This window comes from Dipodomys merriami, unplaced genomic scaffold, assembly GCF_024711535.1.
Source record: "Dipodomys merriami isolate MVZ:Mamm:240054 unplaced genomic scaffold, mDipMer1.0.p SCAF_2, whole genome shotgun sequence".
NCBI lineage: Eukaryota > Metazoa > Chordata > Mammalia > Rodentia > Heteromyidae > Dipodomys > Dipodomys merriami.
In genome coordinates this window covers 54552318-54567626 of record NW_027203381.1, presented here as the reverse complement: position 1 = coordinate 54567626, position 15309 = coordinate 54552318, and positions in this window count along the sequence as shown.

The following is a 15309-nucleotide window of genomic DNA, read 5'->3' as shown; positions in this document are numbered from 1 at the left end:
TAAGGTTAGGATTAGGTTTAGGGTTAGGGATAGGTTGAGGGTTAGGTTGAGGTTTAGGGTTAGGGTGAGAGTTAGGTTTAGTATTAAGGTTAGGGTGAGGTTGAGTGTGAGGTTTAGGTTTAGAGTTAGGATTAGGCTTAGGGTTAGGATGAGGGTTAAGATGAGGGTTTGTGTTATGGTGAGGGTGAGGCTGAGGATTAGGGTTTGGTTTAGGGTTAGATTTAGGATTAGGTTTAGGGTTAGGGTTAGGGTTATGGTGAGGGTTAGGGTTAGGGTTAGGCTTAGGCTTAGGGTTAGGCTGAGGGTGAGGGTGGGGGTGAGGATTAGGGTTAGGGTTAGGTTTAGGGTTATTGTTAGCGTCATGGTTAGGGTTAAGTTTGCGGTGAGGGTGAGGCTGAGGTTGAGGGTTATGGTTATGGTTAGGGTTAGGGTTAGGGTTAGTGTTATTGTTAGGGTTAGAGTTACTGTCAGGTTGAGGGTGAGGGTGAGTGTTTAGGGTTAGGGTGAGGTTTAGGGTGAGGTTTAGGGTTAGGTTTAGGGTTAGGGTGAGGGTGAGTTTTAGGGTTAGAGTTAGGGTTGCGGGAGGGTTAGGGTGAGTGTTAGGGTTCGGGTGAGCGTGAGGGTTAGGATGAGGTTTAGAGATAGTTTTAGGGTTAGGATTAGGTTAGGGTGAGGGTGAGTGTAAGGGATCGTGTGAGGGTTAGGCTTAGGCTTAGGGTTAGGATGAAGGTGAGGGTGGGGTTGAGGATTAGGGTTAGGGTGACGGTTAGGGTTAGGATTAGTGTTATTGTTAGAGATAGGGTTAGAGTTCCAATGAGGTTGAGGTTGCGGGTGAGGGTTAGGTTTAGAGTTAGTGTGAGGGTTAGTGTTAGGGTTAGGTTTAGTGTTAGGGTCATGGTAAGTGTTAGGGTGAGGGTTTGGGTTAGTGTGAGGGTTATGGTTAGGGTTAGGGTGAGGTTTAGGGTTTGGGTTAGAGTTAGGTTTAGGGTGAGAGGTAGGGGGAGGTTTAGGATTAGGGTTAGGTTTAGGATTAGGGTTAGGGTGAGGGTGAGTGTGTGTGTTAGGGTTAGATTTAGGATTAGGCTTAGGTTTAGGCTGAGGGTGAGGGTGAGGGTGAGAGTTAGGGTTAGGGTGAGGTTTAGGGTTAGGGTTAGGGTGAGTGTTAAGGTTAGGTTGAGGGTTAGGTTTAGGGTTATGGTGAGGGTTAGTGTTAGGGTTAGGGTGAGGGTTAGAATGAGGATTAGGGTTAGGATTAGAGTTAGGGTGAGAACTAGGGTGAAGGTGAGTATTAGAGTTACTGTTAGTTTTAGGTTTAGGGTTAGGGTTAGGGAAAGCGTGAGGGTTAGGATGAGGGTTAGGGTTATGGTGACATGGGGGTTAGTGTTACGGTGGGGCTTAGGGTTAGAATTAGCTTTAGGGTGATGTTGAGCTTCGGATTACTGTTAGGGTTAGAGTTAGGTTTACGGTTAGGATTAGTGTTATTGTTAGGGTTAGGGTTAGATTTACTGTGAGAGTGAGGGTGAGGGTGGGGGTGAGAGTTAGGTTTAGGGTGAGGTTTAGTGTTAGGGTTAGGATTAGTGTTAGGGTGAGGGTGAGGTTGAAGGTTAGATGTAGGGTTAGGGGGAAGGTTAAATTGAGGGTTAGGGGTAGTGTTAGTGTTAGGGTTATGGTTAGGGTTAAGGTTAGGTTGAGGTTTAGGGTTAGGGTTAGGTTTAGGTTTAGGGTGAGGGTGACTGTGAGAGTTAGGGTTAGGGTTAGGCTTAGGCTTAGGGTTATGGTTAAGGGTGGGGGTCAGTATTAGGGTTATGGTGATGGTTAGGATTAGGGTTAGGTTGAGGCCTAGGGTGAGGATGAGGGTTAGGTTAAGGCTTAGGCATAGGCTGAGGGTTAGGCTACGCGTGAGGTTTTGTGTGAGGGTTAGGGTTAGGGTGATGGTTAAGTTTACGGATAGAGTGAGGGTTAGGATGAGGTTTAGGGTTAGGGTGAGGGTAAGGGTGAGGATGATGGTAAGGGTAAAAGTGAAGTTTACACTGAGGGTTATGGTTAAGATAAGGTTGAGGGTTAGGGTTAGGTTTAGGGTTAGGTAAGGGTTAGGGTTAAGCTTAGGGTGAGGGTTAGATTGAGAATTAGGGTTAGGGTTAGTGTTTTGGTTTAGGGTGAGGATGAGAGTCTGGGTTAGGGTGAGGGTGAGGGTTAGAATTAGGGTTAGGGTGAGGGCTAGGGTGAGGGTGAGGGTTAGGGTGAGCGTGAGGTTTAGGGTTAGATATAGGGTTAGGGGGAGGGTTAGGGGGAGGGCTAGGGTTAGGGTCAGTGTTAGGGTTAGGGTGAGGGTTAGTGTTAGGGTTAGAGTTAGTGTTAGGGTGAGGGTAAGTGTTAGGGTGAGGGCTTGGTTTAAGGTGAGGGTTATAGTTAGGGTGAGGGTTAGGGTTAGGGTTAGGGTTATTGTTAGGGTTAGGGTTAAGGTTACGGTTACATTGAGGGTTAGAATGAGGTTTAGGGTTACGGTTAGGATGAGGTTTAGGGTTAGGGTTAGGGTTAGAATTAGGGTTAGGGTGAGAGTGAGGTTTAGGTTTAGAGTTAGTGTTAGTGTTAATTTTAGGATTAGGGTGAGGGTTAGTGTTAGGCTTAGGCTTAGGCTTAGGCTTAGGCCGAGCATGAGGTTTAGGGTGAGGGTTAAGATGAGGTTTAGGGTTAGGATTAGGGTTAGGGTTAGGGTGAGGGTGAAGATTAGATTGAGTATCAGTGTTAGGGTTAGTGTGAGGTTTAGGGTGAGGATGAGGGTTAGGGTTAGTGTGAGGGCTATGTTGAGGGTGAGGGTTAGGTTTAGGGTTATGTTGAGGTTTAGGGTTAAGGTGATGTTTAGGGTTAGTGTGACAGTTAGCGTTAGTATTAGGGTTATTTTTAGGGTGAGGGTTAGCATTAGGGAGAGGTTTATGTTTAGGGTTAGTGGTAGCGTTAGGGTTGGGTTATTGTTAGGGTTAGGGTTACTGTTACGGTGAGGGTGATGGTTAGGGTTAGGGTTAGGGTTAGGGTAAGGGTTAGGGTTAGGGTTAGATTGGGGATTAGGGTTAGGGTTAGTGTGAGGTTTAGGGTGAGGATGAGGGTTAGGGTGAGGGTTAGGGTTAGAATTAGTATTAGGTTGAGGGCTAGCGTGAGGGTGAGGGTTAGGGTTAGGGTTAAGTTTATGGTGAGGTTTTGGGTGAGGGGTAGGTTTAGGTTTAGTGTGAGGGTTAGGATTAGTGTGAGGGTTACGGTTAGGGTGAGAGTGAGGGTGAGGCTAAGGGTTATGGTGAGGGTTAGGGTGAGGGTGAGGGTTAGGGTTAAGATTAGGGATAGGGTTAGGGATAGGCTGAGGTAGAGGGTGTGGGTGAGGGTGAGGTTTAGGGTTAGGGATATGGTTGAGGTGAGAGTGAGGGTCAGGCTCTTCGTTAGGTAATGGTTAGGGTTAGGGTGAGGATTAGTTGAGGGTTAGGGTAAGGGTGAGCTTGAGGTTTAGGGTGTGGGTGAGCGTTAGGGTTAGGGTGAGGGTTCGGGTGAGGTAGAAGGTTAGGGTTAGGGTTAGGTGAGTGTTATTGTTAGGGTTAGGGTGAGGGTGAGGGTTAGGATTAGGTTTAGGGTTAGGGTGAGGTTTAGGGTGAGGGTGAGGGTTAAGGTTAGGGTTAGGTTTGTGGTGTGGATAAGTGATAGCATGAGGGTTAGTGTGAGTGTTAGCCTTAGCAGTAGGGTTAGGGAGAGGGTTAGGGTTAGGCTTAGCGTGAGGGTGACGGTGAGGGTGACGATTAGGGTTAGAGTTACGGTGAGGATTCGGTTAAGTGTGAGGTTTAGGGTGAGGATGAGGGTAAGTGTTAGGATGAGGTTTAGGATGAAGGTGAGGGTTAGGGTTAAGATTTGGGTTAGGGTGAGGGTTAGGGTGAGGGTTAGGGTTAGGGTTATGCTTAGGGTTAGGGTGAGGGTTAGGCTAAGGGTTAGGGTTATGATTAGGGTGAGGTTTAGGGTGAGGGTTAGGGTGAGGGTGAGGGTTAGGGTTGTTATTAGGGTTAAGGTCAGATTTAGGGTGACAGTGAGGTTTTGGGTGAGGGTTAGGTTGAGGGTTAGTGGTAGGGTTAAGGTGAGGGTTAGGGTAAGGGGTAGGGTTACGGTTAGGGTGAGGGTTAGGTTCATTGTGAGAGTTAGGTTTAGGGTTAGGGTTAGGATTAGTGTGAGGGTAAGAATTAGGGTCATGGCTAGGGTGAGGGTGAGGTTTAGGGTTAGGAATAGTGATAGGATTAGTGTAAATCAGGGTGAGGGTGAGGTTTAGGGTTAGGGTTAGGGTTAGTGCTTTGGTTAGGGTTAGGTTAAGGTTGAGGGTTAGGGTGAGAGTGATGGTAAGGGTAAACGTGAGGGTTAGGCTGAGGGTGAGGGTTAAGAAAAGGGTGAGGGTTAGGGTTAGGGTGAGCGTTAGGTTAAGGGTTCGGGTTACAGTTAGGATGAGGGTTAGATTGAGGATTAGGGTTAGGGTTAGTGTGAGGTTTAGGGTGAGGTTGAGGGATAGGGTTAGGTTGAGGGTTAGGGTTAGAATTAGGGTTAATGTGAGGGCTAGGGTGAGGGTGAGGTTTAGGTTAGGGTTAGGGTTAAGGTTAGGGAGAGGTTTAGGGTTACTGTGAGCTTCAGTGTTAGTGTGAGGGTTACTCTTAGTGTGAGGGTAAGTGTTAGAGGGAGGGTTTGGGTTCGGGTGAGGGTTATGTTTAGTTTGAGGGTTAGGTTTAGGGTTAGGGTTATTTTTAGGTTTAGGATTAGGATTAGGGTTAGGGTGAGGGTGAGTGTGTGGGTTAGGTTTAGGTTTAGGTTTAGGGTTAAATTTAGGCTGAGCATGAGGTTGAGGCTGAGGGTTAGGGTTGGGGTGATGGTTATGGTTAGGGTTAGGGTGAGGGTTAGGATGAGGGTTAGAGTTAGGATTAGGGTTTGGGTGAGGGCTAGGGTGAAAGTGAGTTTTGGGGTTATGTTTTGGGTGAGGTATAGGGTTAGGGTTAAGGTTAGGGTTAGGGTTAAGGTGAGGGTGAGGTTTAGGTTTAGAATTAGGGTTAGGGTGAGGGTTAGGGTTAGGGTTAGTGTTAGGTTTAGGGTTAGGGTGAGGGCTAGGGTTAGGGTGAGTTTTAGGGTTAGGCCTGGGATTAGGATAAGTGTTTTTGTGAGGGTGAGTGTGATTTTGAGGGTTAGGGTTAGTGTTAGGCTTAGGTTTAGGCTGAGGTTGAGGGTGAGGCTTCAGGTGAGGGTCAGGGTGAGGTTTAGGGTTAGAGTTCGGGTTAGTGTGAGGGTTAGCGTTAGGGTTGGTGTTAAGGGTAGTGTTAAGGGTGAGGGTTTGGGTGAACGTTATGGTTAGGGATCGGATTAGATTTAGGATTAGGGTTAGCTTGAGTGTGAGTGTGAGGGTTTGTGTTAGGGTTAGGTTTAGGGTTAGGCTTAGTGTTAGGCTGAGGGTTAGGGTGAGGGTGTAGGTTAGGGTGACGGTTTGTTTTTGGGTTAAGGTAAGGGTTAGAATGAGGGTTAGGTTTAGGATTGGGGTTAGGGTGAGGGCTAGGGTGAGGTTGAGGTTTAGGGTAAGGGTGTGGTTTAGGGTTAGGTTTAGGGTTAGGATCAGGGTGAGTTTGAGGTTTAGGGTTAGAGATAGGTTTAGGAGGAGGGTTAGGGTGAGGGTTAGGTTTAGGGTTAGTGTTAGGGTTAGGGTTAGGGTGAGCGTTAGGGTGAGGGTTAGGGTTAGGGATAGTGTTAGGTTTGGATTAGGGTTAGGGTGAGGGTGAGTGTGAGGGTTAGGGTTAGGATTAGGTTTAGGCTTAGGGTTAGGCTGAGGTAGAGTGTAAGTGTGAGAGTTATGGTGTGGGTTAGGGTTAGGGTTAGGTTTAGAGTTAGCCTTAAGGTGAGGTTTAGTGTTAGGCTTAGGGTTAGTGTGAGGGTTAGGTTTGGGGTTACGGTGAGGCTTAGGGTTAGGCTTAGGATTAGGCTTATGATTAGGCTGAGGGTGAGGGTGGGGGTGAGGATTAGGGTTAAGTTTATGGTTAGGGTTAGGTTTATTGGTATTTTTATGGTTAGGGTAAAGTTTGCGGTGAGGTTGAGGTTGAGGGTGAGTGTTAGGTTTAGGGTGAGGTTTACGGTGAGTTTTAGGGTTAGGTTTAAGGTTAGGTTGAGGGTGAGTTTGAGAGTTAGGGTTAGGCTTAGGGTTAGGCTTAGGGTGAGAGTGAGGATTTATATTTGTGTTTGGGTTAGGGTGAGGGTGAGGCTGAGGATTAGGGTGAGGTTTAGTGTTAGGTTTAGGTTTAGGGTTAGGGTTAGGGTTAGGCTGAGGGTGAGGGTGGGGGTGAGGATTAGGGTTTGGGTTTCGGTTTAAATTCAGGTTATCGTTAGTGTTATGTTTTGGGTTTAGTTTGTGGTGAGGGCGAGCCTGAGGTTGAGGGTTATGGTTAGGGTTAGGCTTAGTCTTAGGGTTAGGCTGAGGGTGAGTATTGGGGTGAGGAATAGGTTTTGGGTGATGGTTAGGGTTAGGGTTGGGTTGAGGGTGAGGATGAGGCTTACCGTTAGGATTAGGTTTAGGGTGAGGGCTAGGGTCAGGGTGATGGTTAGGGTTAGTGTGAGGGTTAGTGTTTGGGTTAGGGTTATTGTTAGGGTAAGGTAAGTGTTAGGGTGAGGATAAGGGTTAGGGTGAGGGTTAGGGTTAGAATGAGGGTTAGGGTTAGGGTTAGGGTTATTGTTAGGGTAAGGTAAGTGTTAGGGTGAGGGTAATGGTTAGGGTGAGGGTTAGGGTTAGAATGAGGGTTAGGGTTAGGGTTAGTGTTATTTTTAGGGTTAGGGTTAGGATTAGGGTTAGGGTGAGGGGTAGGGTGAGGATGAGGGTTAGGGATAGGGTTAGGTTTAGGCTTAGGTTTAGAATGAGGCTGAGTGTGAGGTTGAGGGTTAGGGTTAGTGTGATGGTTAGGGTTATGTTTAGGGTGAGGGTTAGAATGATTGTTAGGGGTAGGGTGATGGTTAGGGTGAGGGTGACAGTAAGGGTAAAGGTGAGGGTTAGGGTTAGGGTGCGAGTTAGGGTGAGTATTAGGGTTAGGGTTAGGGTGAGGGTGAGGTTTAGATTGAGTATCAGTGTTAGGGTTAGTGTGATGTTTAGGGTGAGGATGAGGGTTAGGGTTAGTGTGAGGGCTATGGTGAGGGTGAGGGTTAGATTTAGGGTTATGTTGAGGTTTAGGGTTAAGGTGCTGTTTAGGGTTAGTGTGACGGTTAGTGTTAGTATTAGGGTTATTTTTAGGGTGAGGGTTAGCATTCGGGTGAGGTTTATGTTTAGGGTTAGTGTTAGCGTTAGGGTTGGGTTATTGTTAGGGTTAGGGTTACTGTTACGGTGAGGGTGAGGGTTAGGGTTAGGGTTAGGGTGAGGTTTAGGTTTAGGGTCAGGGTTAGAGTTAGGGTTAGGGTGAGGGTGAGGTTTAGGTTTAGGGTTAGGATTAGCGGGACGTTTAGGTTGCGGCTTAGGGTGAGGGTTAGTGTTAGGATTAGGGTTAAGGTGAAGGTGAGTGTGAGGGTTAGGGTTAGACTTAGGTTTAGGTTTAGGCTGAGGGTGAGTGTGAAGGTGAGTGTTAGGGTTAGATTCAAGGTTAGAGTTAAGGTAAGGTTGAGGCTTAGGGTTATTGTAAGAGTGAGGGTTAGGATGAGGTTTAGGGTTAGGATTAGGGTTAGTATGAGGGCAAGGGTGAGGGTGAGGGTTAGGGTTATCATTATGGTGAGGTTTAGGATTAGGGTTAGGTTTAGTGTTAGGGTGAGGTTTAGGGTTAGGGTTACTGTGAGAGGGAGGGTTAGTGTTAGGGTGAGGGTGAGGGTTAGTATTAGTGTTATGGTTAGGGTTATTGTTAGTGTTATCATTAAGGTTAAGTTTACAGTGAGGTTGAGGCTGAGGGTGAGGTTTAGGTTTAGGGTTAGGATGCGGTTTAGAGTTAGGGTTAGTGTTAGTGTTAGGGTGAGGTCTTGGTTTAGGTTGAGGTTTACTGTCAGGGTGAGGGTTAGGATTAGGGTTAAGGTTAGGGTTAGTGTTATTGTTAGGGTTAAGGTTAGAGTTACTGTGAGGATGAGGGTGAGGGTGAGTGTGAAAGTTAGGGTTAGGGTTAGCCTTAGTCTTAGGTTTAGGCCGAGCGTGAGGGTGAGGTTAAGGGTTAGGATTAGGGTGATTGTTAGAGTTTAAGGGTTAGGGTGAGGGTTAGGGTGTGGTTTAGTTTTAGGATTAGGGCTAAGGTGAGGGCTAGGGTGAGGGTGAGGTTTAGGGTTAGCGTTAGGGTGATGTTTAGGGTTAGCGTTAAGTTTAGGGTTAGGGTGAGTGTTAGTGTGAGGGTTACGGTGAGGGTGAGGGTTAGGGTTAGGTTGAGGGTTAGGGTTAGGGTTAGGGTGAGAGTGAGGGTTAGATTAGGGTTAGGGTTAGGGTTATTGTTAGTGTTATGGTTAGGTTTAAGTTTATGGTGAGGGTGAGGCTCAGGGTGACGGTTAGGGTTAGGGTTAGGGTGAGGTTTAGGTTAGGGTTAAGTTTAGGGTTAGGGTGAGGGTTTGGGTTAGGGTTAGGGTTACGGTGAGGGTGAGGGTGAGGGTTAGTGTTAGGGTTAGTGTCATTGTTAGGTTTAGGGTTAGAGTTACAGTGAGGGTGAGGGTAAGGGTTAGGGTTAGGTTGAGGTTTAGGGTTAGGATTAGGGTTAGGGTGAAGGTGAGGGTGAGGTTTAGGGTTAGAGTTAGGGTTAGGTTGAGTGTTAGGGTTAGGGTTAGTGTTAGGGTTAGGGTGAGGGTGAGGGTTACGATGAGGGTTAGGGTTAGGGTTAGGTTTAGGATTAGGGTTAATGTTAGGGTGAGTGATTGTGTTAGGTTTAGGGATAGGGTTAAGGCTCTGCGTTAACCTGAGGATGAGGGTTAGGTTGAGGGTTAGGGTTAGGTTACGGTGAGTGTGAGGGTTAGGGTTAGGGTGAGTTTCAGGGTTAGGTTTAGGGTTAGGGTTATTGTTAGTGTTATGGTTAAGGTTAAGTTTACGGTTAGGGTGAGGCTGACGTTGAGGGTTTGGTTTAGGGTTAGGGTGAGGTTTAGGGTTACGGTTAGGGTTAGGGTGATAGTTAGGGTTAGTGTTATTGTTAGGGTTATGGTTAGAGTTACGGTGAGGGTGAGGGTTAGATTTAGGTTTAGGGTGAGGGTTATGGTGAGGGTGAGAGTGAAGTTTAGGGTTAGAGTTAGAGTTAGGGGGAGGGTTAGGGGCAGGGTTAGGTTGAGGTTTAGGGTTAGTGTTAGGGTTGGGTTTAGGATTAGGGTTATGATGAGGCTGAGTGTGAGGGTTAGGGTTAGGATTAGGCTTAGGCTTAGGGTTAGGCTGAGGGTGAGGGTGGGGTTGAGGATTAGGTTAAGGGTGATGGTGAGAGTTAGAGTTAGGTTTAGGGTTAGGATTAGGGTTAGGATGATGTCTAGGGTGAGGGTGAGGGTTAGGGTTAGGGTTAGGCTTAGGGTTACGGTCAGGGTTAGGGTTAGGATGAGGGTTAGGATTAGGGTGAGGGTTAGGGTGAGGGTGCAGGTAAGGGTAAAGGTGAGAGTTAGGCTGAGAGTGAGGATTAAGTTAAGGGTGAGGGTTAGGGTTAGGGTGTGGGTTAGGGTTAGGGTTAAGTTGAGGGTGAGGTTTATATTGAGGATTAGTTCTAGGGTTAGTGTGAGGTTTAGGATGAGGATGAGGGTTAGGGTTAGGGTGAGGGCTAGGGTGATGGTGAGGGTTAGGGTTAGTGTGAGTGCTAGTGTTAGGGTTATATTTAGTTTTAGGGTGAATTTAAGTGTTAGGGTGAGTGTTAGTGTTAGCGTGAGTGTTATGTTTAGAATGAGGGTTAGGTTTACTGTTAGGGTTACTGTTAGGGTTAGGATTAGTTTTACTGTTGAGTGTGAGGTTTAGTGTTAGGTTGAGGGTTAGGTTTATGTTTAGTGTTAGGGTTAGTGTTAGAGTTAGGGTGAGGGTGAGGTTTATGGTTAGAGTTAGCTTTTCTGTTAGGGTTAGGGTTAGGTTGAGGGTTAGTGAGAGGGTTAGGTTTAGGCTTAAGCTTAGGCTTAGGGTTAGACTTAGGCCGAGCATGAGGGTGAGGGTTAGGGTTAGGGTTAGGGTGAGGGTTAGGATGAGGTTTAGGGTTAGGACTAGGGTTAGGGTGAGCGCTAGGTTGAGGGTTACTGGGAGGGTTAGGGTAAGGTTTAGGATTAGGTGTAGGTTGAGGGTGAGTGTGAGGGTTAGGTTTAGGGTTAGGCTTAGGTTTACGGTGAGGGTTAGGGTTAGGACTTGGTTTAAGGTGAGGGGGAGTGTTAGGGTTAGTGTGAGTGCTAGTGTTAGGGTTAGGTTTAGTGTTAGGGTGAATTTATGTGTTAAGGCGAGGGTTAGGTTTTGGGTGAGTGTTATGGTTAGTATGAGGGTTAGGGTTAGGGTTACTGTTAGGATCAGGATTAGGTTTACTGTTAAGGTGAGTGTGAGGTTTAGGGTTAGGGTGAGGGTTAGGTTTATGTTTAGGGTTAGGGTTAGGGTGAGGGTGAGGTTTAGGATTAGAGTTAGCTTTTGTGTTAGGGTTAGTGTTAGGTTGAGGGTTAGTGTGAAGGTTAGGTTTAGGCTTAAGCTTAGGCTTAGGGTTAGGCTTAGGCCCGAGCATGAGGGTGAGGGTTAGGGTTAGGGTTAGGGTGAGGGTTAGGGTTAGGGTTAGGGTGAGGGTTAGGATGAGTTTTAGGGTTAGGATTAGGGTTAGTGTGAGCGCTAGTTTGAGGGTTACTGTGAGGATTAGGTTTAGGTTTAGGATTAGGTGTAGGTTGAGGGTGAGTGTGAGGGTTAGGGTGAGGGTTAGGGTTAGGCTTAGGGTTAGGGTGAGGGTTAGGGTTAGGGTTTGGTTTAGGGTGAGGGGGAGGGTTAGTGTTAGGGTTAGGGTGAGGGTTAGGGTTAGGGTTAGTGTGAGTGTTAGGGTTATGTTGAGGGTTATGGTTAGGGTGAGTGTTAGGGCTAGGGTTAGGTTTAGGGTGAGGACTAGGGTGAGGGTGAGGTTTAGGGTTAGTGTTAGTTTGAGGTTTAGGGTTATGGTTAGGGTTAGGGAGAGTGTGAGTTTTAGGTTTAGAGTTAGGGTTAGGGTGAGGGTTAGGGTGAGGTTTAGGGTTAGTGTGAGGCTTAGGGGTAGGGGTAGGGTGAGGGTTAGCGTTAGGGTGAGTGTTAGGGTTAGGGTTAGGGTTAAAGTATGTGCTAGGGTGAGTGTTAGGTTTAGGGTTAGGTTGATATTGAGGGTTAGTGTTAGTGTTAGATTTACGTTTAGGGTTGGGGTTAGGGTTAGGATTTGGGTTAGGCTGAGTCTGAGGCTGAGGGTGAGGTTTAGGATTAGAGTGAGGGTTAGTGTGAGTGTTAGTGTTAGGATTAGGGTTAGGATATATGCTAGGGTGAGGGTTAGGTTTAGGGTTAGGATGAGGTTTAGGGTTAGGGTTAGGGTCAGTGTTAGGGTTAGGGTGAAGGTTTGGGTTAGGGTTAGAGTTACGGTTAGGATGAGGTTTAGGGTTAGGTTTATGGTTAGGGTTATTCTTAGGTTTAGGGTTAGGGTTAAGGTTAATGTAAGGCTGAGCGTGAGCGTGATGTTGAGGGTCAGGTTTAGGGTTAGGATGAATTTTAGAGGTAGGGTTAGGGTTAGGGTTAGGGTGATTGTGAGGGTTAGTGTTAGGGTTGGGTGAGGTTTAGGATTAGGCATAGGGGTAGGGTTATGGTGAGTGTGAGGTTTAGGGGTAGGGTTTGGGTGAGGGTGAGGGTTAGGTTTGGGGTGAGGGTTAAGGTGAGGACTAAGGTGAGCGTGAGGGTTAGGGTTAGGCTTAGGGTGAGGGTTAGGTTGAGGTTTAGGTTAAGGGTTAGGGTTAGGGTTAGGATTAGGGTTAGGGTGAGGGTGAGTGTGAGGGTTAGGGTTAGGGTTAGTCTTTGGCTGAGGGTTAGGCTGAGGGTGAGGGTGGGTTTGAGGATTAGGTTTAGAGTGATGTTTCAGGTTATCGTTAGTTTGAGGGTTAAGATGCGGGTTAGGGTTAGGATTAGGGTTAGGGTGAGGGCTAGATTGAGGGTGAGTTTTAGGGTTAGGGATAGGGTGAGTTTTAGGGTTAGGGTTAGGGTGAGGTTGAGGTTTAGGGTTAGAGTTATGGTTAGGATTAGGATTAAGGTAAGGGTTAGGCTGAGTGTGAGGGTTAGGGTTAGGGTTAGGGTTCTGCTTAGGGTTACACTGAGGGTGAGGTTGAGGGTGAGGGTTAGGTTTTGAGTGAGGGTTAGGGTTATGTTTAGGGTGAGAGTTAGGGTTCAGGTTAAGTTTAGGGTTAGGGTGAGGGTTAGGGTTAGGGTTACGTTGAGCTTGAGGGTTAGGTTTAGTTTGAGCGTTAGGGTTAGGTATAGGGTTAGGGTGAGGGCTAGGGTGAGGGTGAGCGTTAGGGTTAGGTTTCGGGTTAGGGTTAGGGTTAGGGTGAGGTTGAGAATGAGGGTTAGGGTTACGGTAAGGGTGATGGTTAGGGTTAAGTGGAGGGTTATTTTTACTGTTAGGCTTAGGGTGAGGGTAAATGTTAGGGTAAGGTTTAGGTTTAGGGTGACGTTTACATCAGGCTTAGGGTTAGGGTTAGGGGGAGGGGGAGGTTTAGGATTAGAGTTACGGTTAGGGTGAATGTTAGGGTTAGGGTTAGGTTTAGGGATAGGGTGAGGTTTAGGGTTTGGTTTAGGGTTAGAGTTAGGCTTAGGGAGAGGGTGAGATTTAGGGTTAGAGTTAGGGTTAGGGTGAGGGTTAGGTTTAGGCTTAGTGTTAGGGTTAGGGTGAGGGTGAGAGTTAGGGGGAGGGTTGGGTATAGGGTTACTGTTAGGGTGAGGATTAGGGTTAGGGTAAGGGTGAGTGTGTGTGTTAGGGTTAGGTTTAGGGTTAGGCTTAAAGTTAGGCTGAGGGTGAGGTTGAAGGTGAGGGTTAGGGTTAGGTTTAGTGTTAGGGTTAGGGTTAGGGTGAGGGTGAGGGATAGGGTTAGGGTTAGGATTAGGATTAGGGTTATTGTTAGGAGTAGTGTGACGGTTAGGGTTAGGGTAATTGTTAGGCTTAGGGTTAGGCTGATGGTGAGGGTGAGGGTGAGGGTTAGGGTTTGGGTGAGGGTTAGGATTAGGGTTAGGGTGAGGTTTAGTGTTAGGGTTAGGTTTAGAGTTAGGGTTAGTGATTAGTGTTAGGGTTAAGTTGAGTGTTAGGGGGAGGGTTAGGGTTAGGGTTAGGGTTAGGTTTAGGGTTAGGGTTAGGGTTAGGTTAGGTTAGGTTAGGGTGAGGGTGAGGTTTAGGGTTATAATTAGGGTTAGGGTGAGGCTGAGGGTGAGGCTTAGGGGGTTAGGGTTAGTGTTAGAGTTAGGGTTAGGGTGAGGGTTAGGGTGAGTGTGAGGGTTAATGTTAGGGTTAGGGTTTGCCTTAGCTTCAGGCTGAAGGTGAGTGTGAGGGTGAGTTTTAGGTTTAGAATTAGGGTTAGTGTTAGGGTTAGGGTTAGAATGAGGGTCAGGTTTACGTTTAGGCTTAGGCTTAGGCTTAGGTTGAGCATGAGGGTGAGGTTAAGGGTTAGGGTGAGGTTTAGGGTGGGGTTGACGGTCAGGGTAAACGTGAGGGTTAGGCTGAGGGTGAGGGTTACTGAAAGGGTGAGGGTTAGGGTTAGGGTGAGGTTTAGGGTTAGGGGTAGAGTGATGGTGAGGTTTATCTTTAGGGCTAGGTTGAGGTTTAGGGTTGGGTTTAGGTTGAGGGTGAGATTATGGTTAGTGTTAGCGTTAGGTTGAGGCTGAGGGTGAGGTTTAGGTTTAGGGTTAGTGTTAGTGTTAGGGTTAAGGTGAGGGATAGGGTGAGGGTGAGGGTTAGGGTTAGGGTTAGGATTAGGATTAGAGTATGGGTTAGGGTGAGTGTGAGGGTTATTGTTAGGGTTAGGCTTAGGCTTAGACTTAAACTAAGGCAGAGCATGAGGTTGAGGCTTAGAGTTAGGGTCAGGGTGAGGGTTAGGGTTTGGGTGAGGGTGTGGGTGAGGGTGAGGGTTAGTGTTAGGCTTAGTGTGAGTGTTAGGGTTCGGGTGAGGGTTATGGTTAGGGTGAGGGTTAGTGTTAGCGTTATGCTTAAGCTTAATCTTAGGGTAAGGCTGAGGGTTAGGGTGAAGGTGAGTGTGAGTGTTAGGGTTAGGGTTAGGGTTAGGCATAGTGATAGGCTGAGGGAGAGGTTAAGGGTGAGGTTTAGGGTTAGGGTGAGGGTGAGGTTTAGGCTTAGAGTTTGTGTTAAGGCGAGGGTTAGTGTGAGGGTTAGTGTTAGGGTTAGTGTTTGGGTTAGGTTTAGCGTGAGTTTTAGGGTGAGGTTTAGGGTTAGGGATAGGGTTAGGTGGAGGATTAAGGTTTGGGTGAGGATGAGTGTGATGGTTAGGGTTCGGTTAATGTTAGGGTTAGGCTTAAGGGTTAGGCTGAGTGTCAGAGTGAGGGTTAGGGTTAGGGTGAGGGTGAAGGTTAGGATGAGGGTTAGGTTTAGGATTAGGGTTAGTGTGAGGGCTATTGTGAGGGTGAGGATTAGGGTTAGGGTTAAGTTTAGGAATAGGGTGAGGGATAGGATTAGGGCTTGGTTTAAGGTTAGGGTTAGTGTTAGGGTTAGGGTGAGTGTTAGCATGAGGGTTCCGGTTAGGATTAGGTTTAGGATGAGGGCTAGGGTGAGCGTGAGGATTAGGGATAGGGTTAGGGTGAGATTTATTGTTCGGGTTAGGTTTAGATTTAGGCTGAGGATTAGGGTTAGGGTTATGGTGAGGGTCAGGGTTAGGTCTAGTTTGAGGGTTAGAATTAGGTTTAGGGTTAGGGTGAGGGTTAGGGTTAGGGTTAGGGTGAGGGTTAGGATGAGGTTTAGGGTTACAATTAGGGTTAGGGTGAGGGCTAGGGTGATTGTGAGGGTTATTGTTAGGGTTAGGGTGAAGTTTAGGGTTAATGTTAAGCGTAGGGTTAGGGTGAGGGTTAAGGTTCGGGTTTGGGTGAGGGTGAGGCTTAGGTATGGGGTGAGGGTTAGGGTGAGGACTAAGGTAAGGGTGAGGTTTGGGGTTAGGGTTAGGTTTAGGGTGAGGGTTAGGTTGAGGTTTAGGTTTAGGGTTAGGGTTAGGGTTAGGATTAGGGTTAGGGTTAGGGTGAGTGTGAGGGTTAGGGATAGGGTTAGGCTTATGCTTAGGCTTAGGGTTAGGATGAGGGTGAGGGTGAGGATTAGGATGAGGATTAGGTTTAGAGTCCTGGTTTAGTTTATGGTTAGATTTAGTGTTAGGATGAGGGTTAGGGTTAGGATTAGG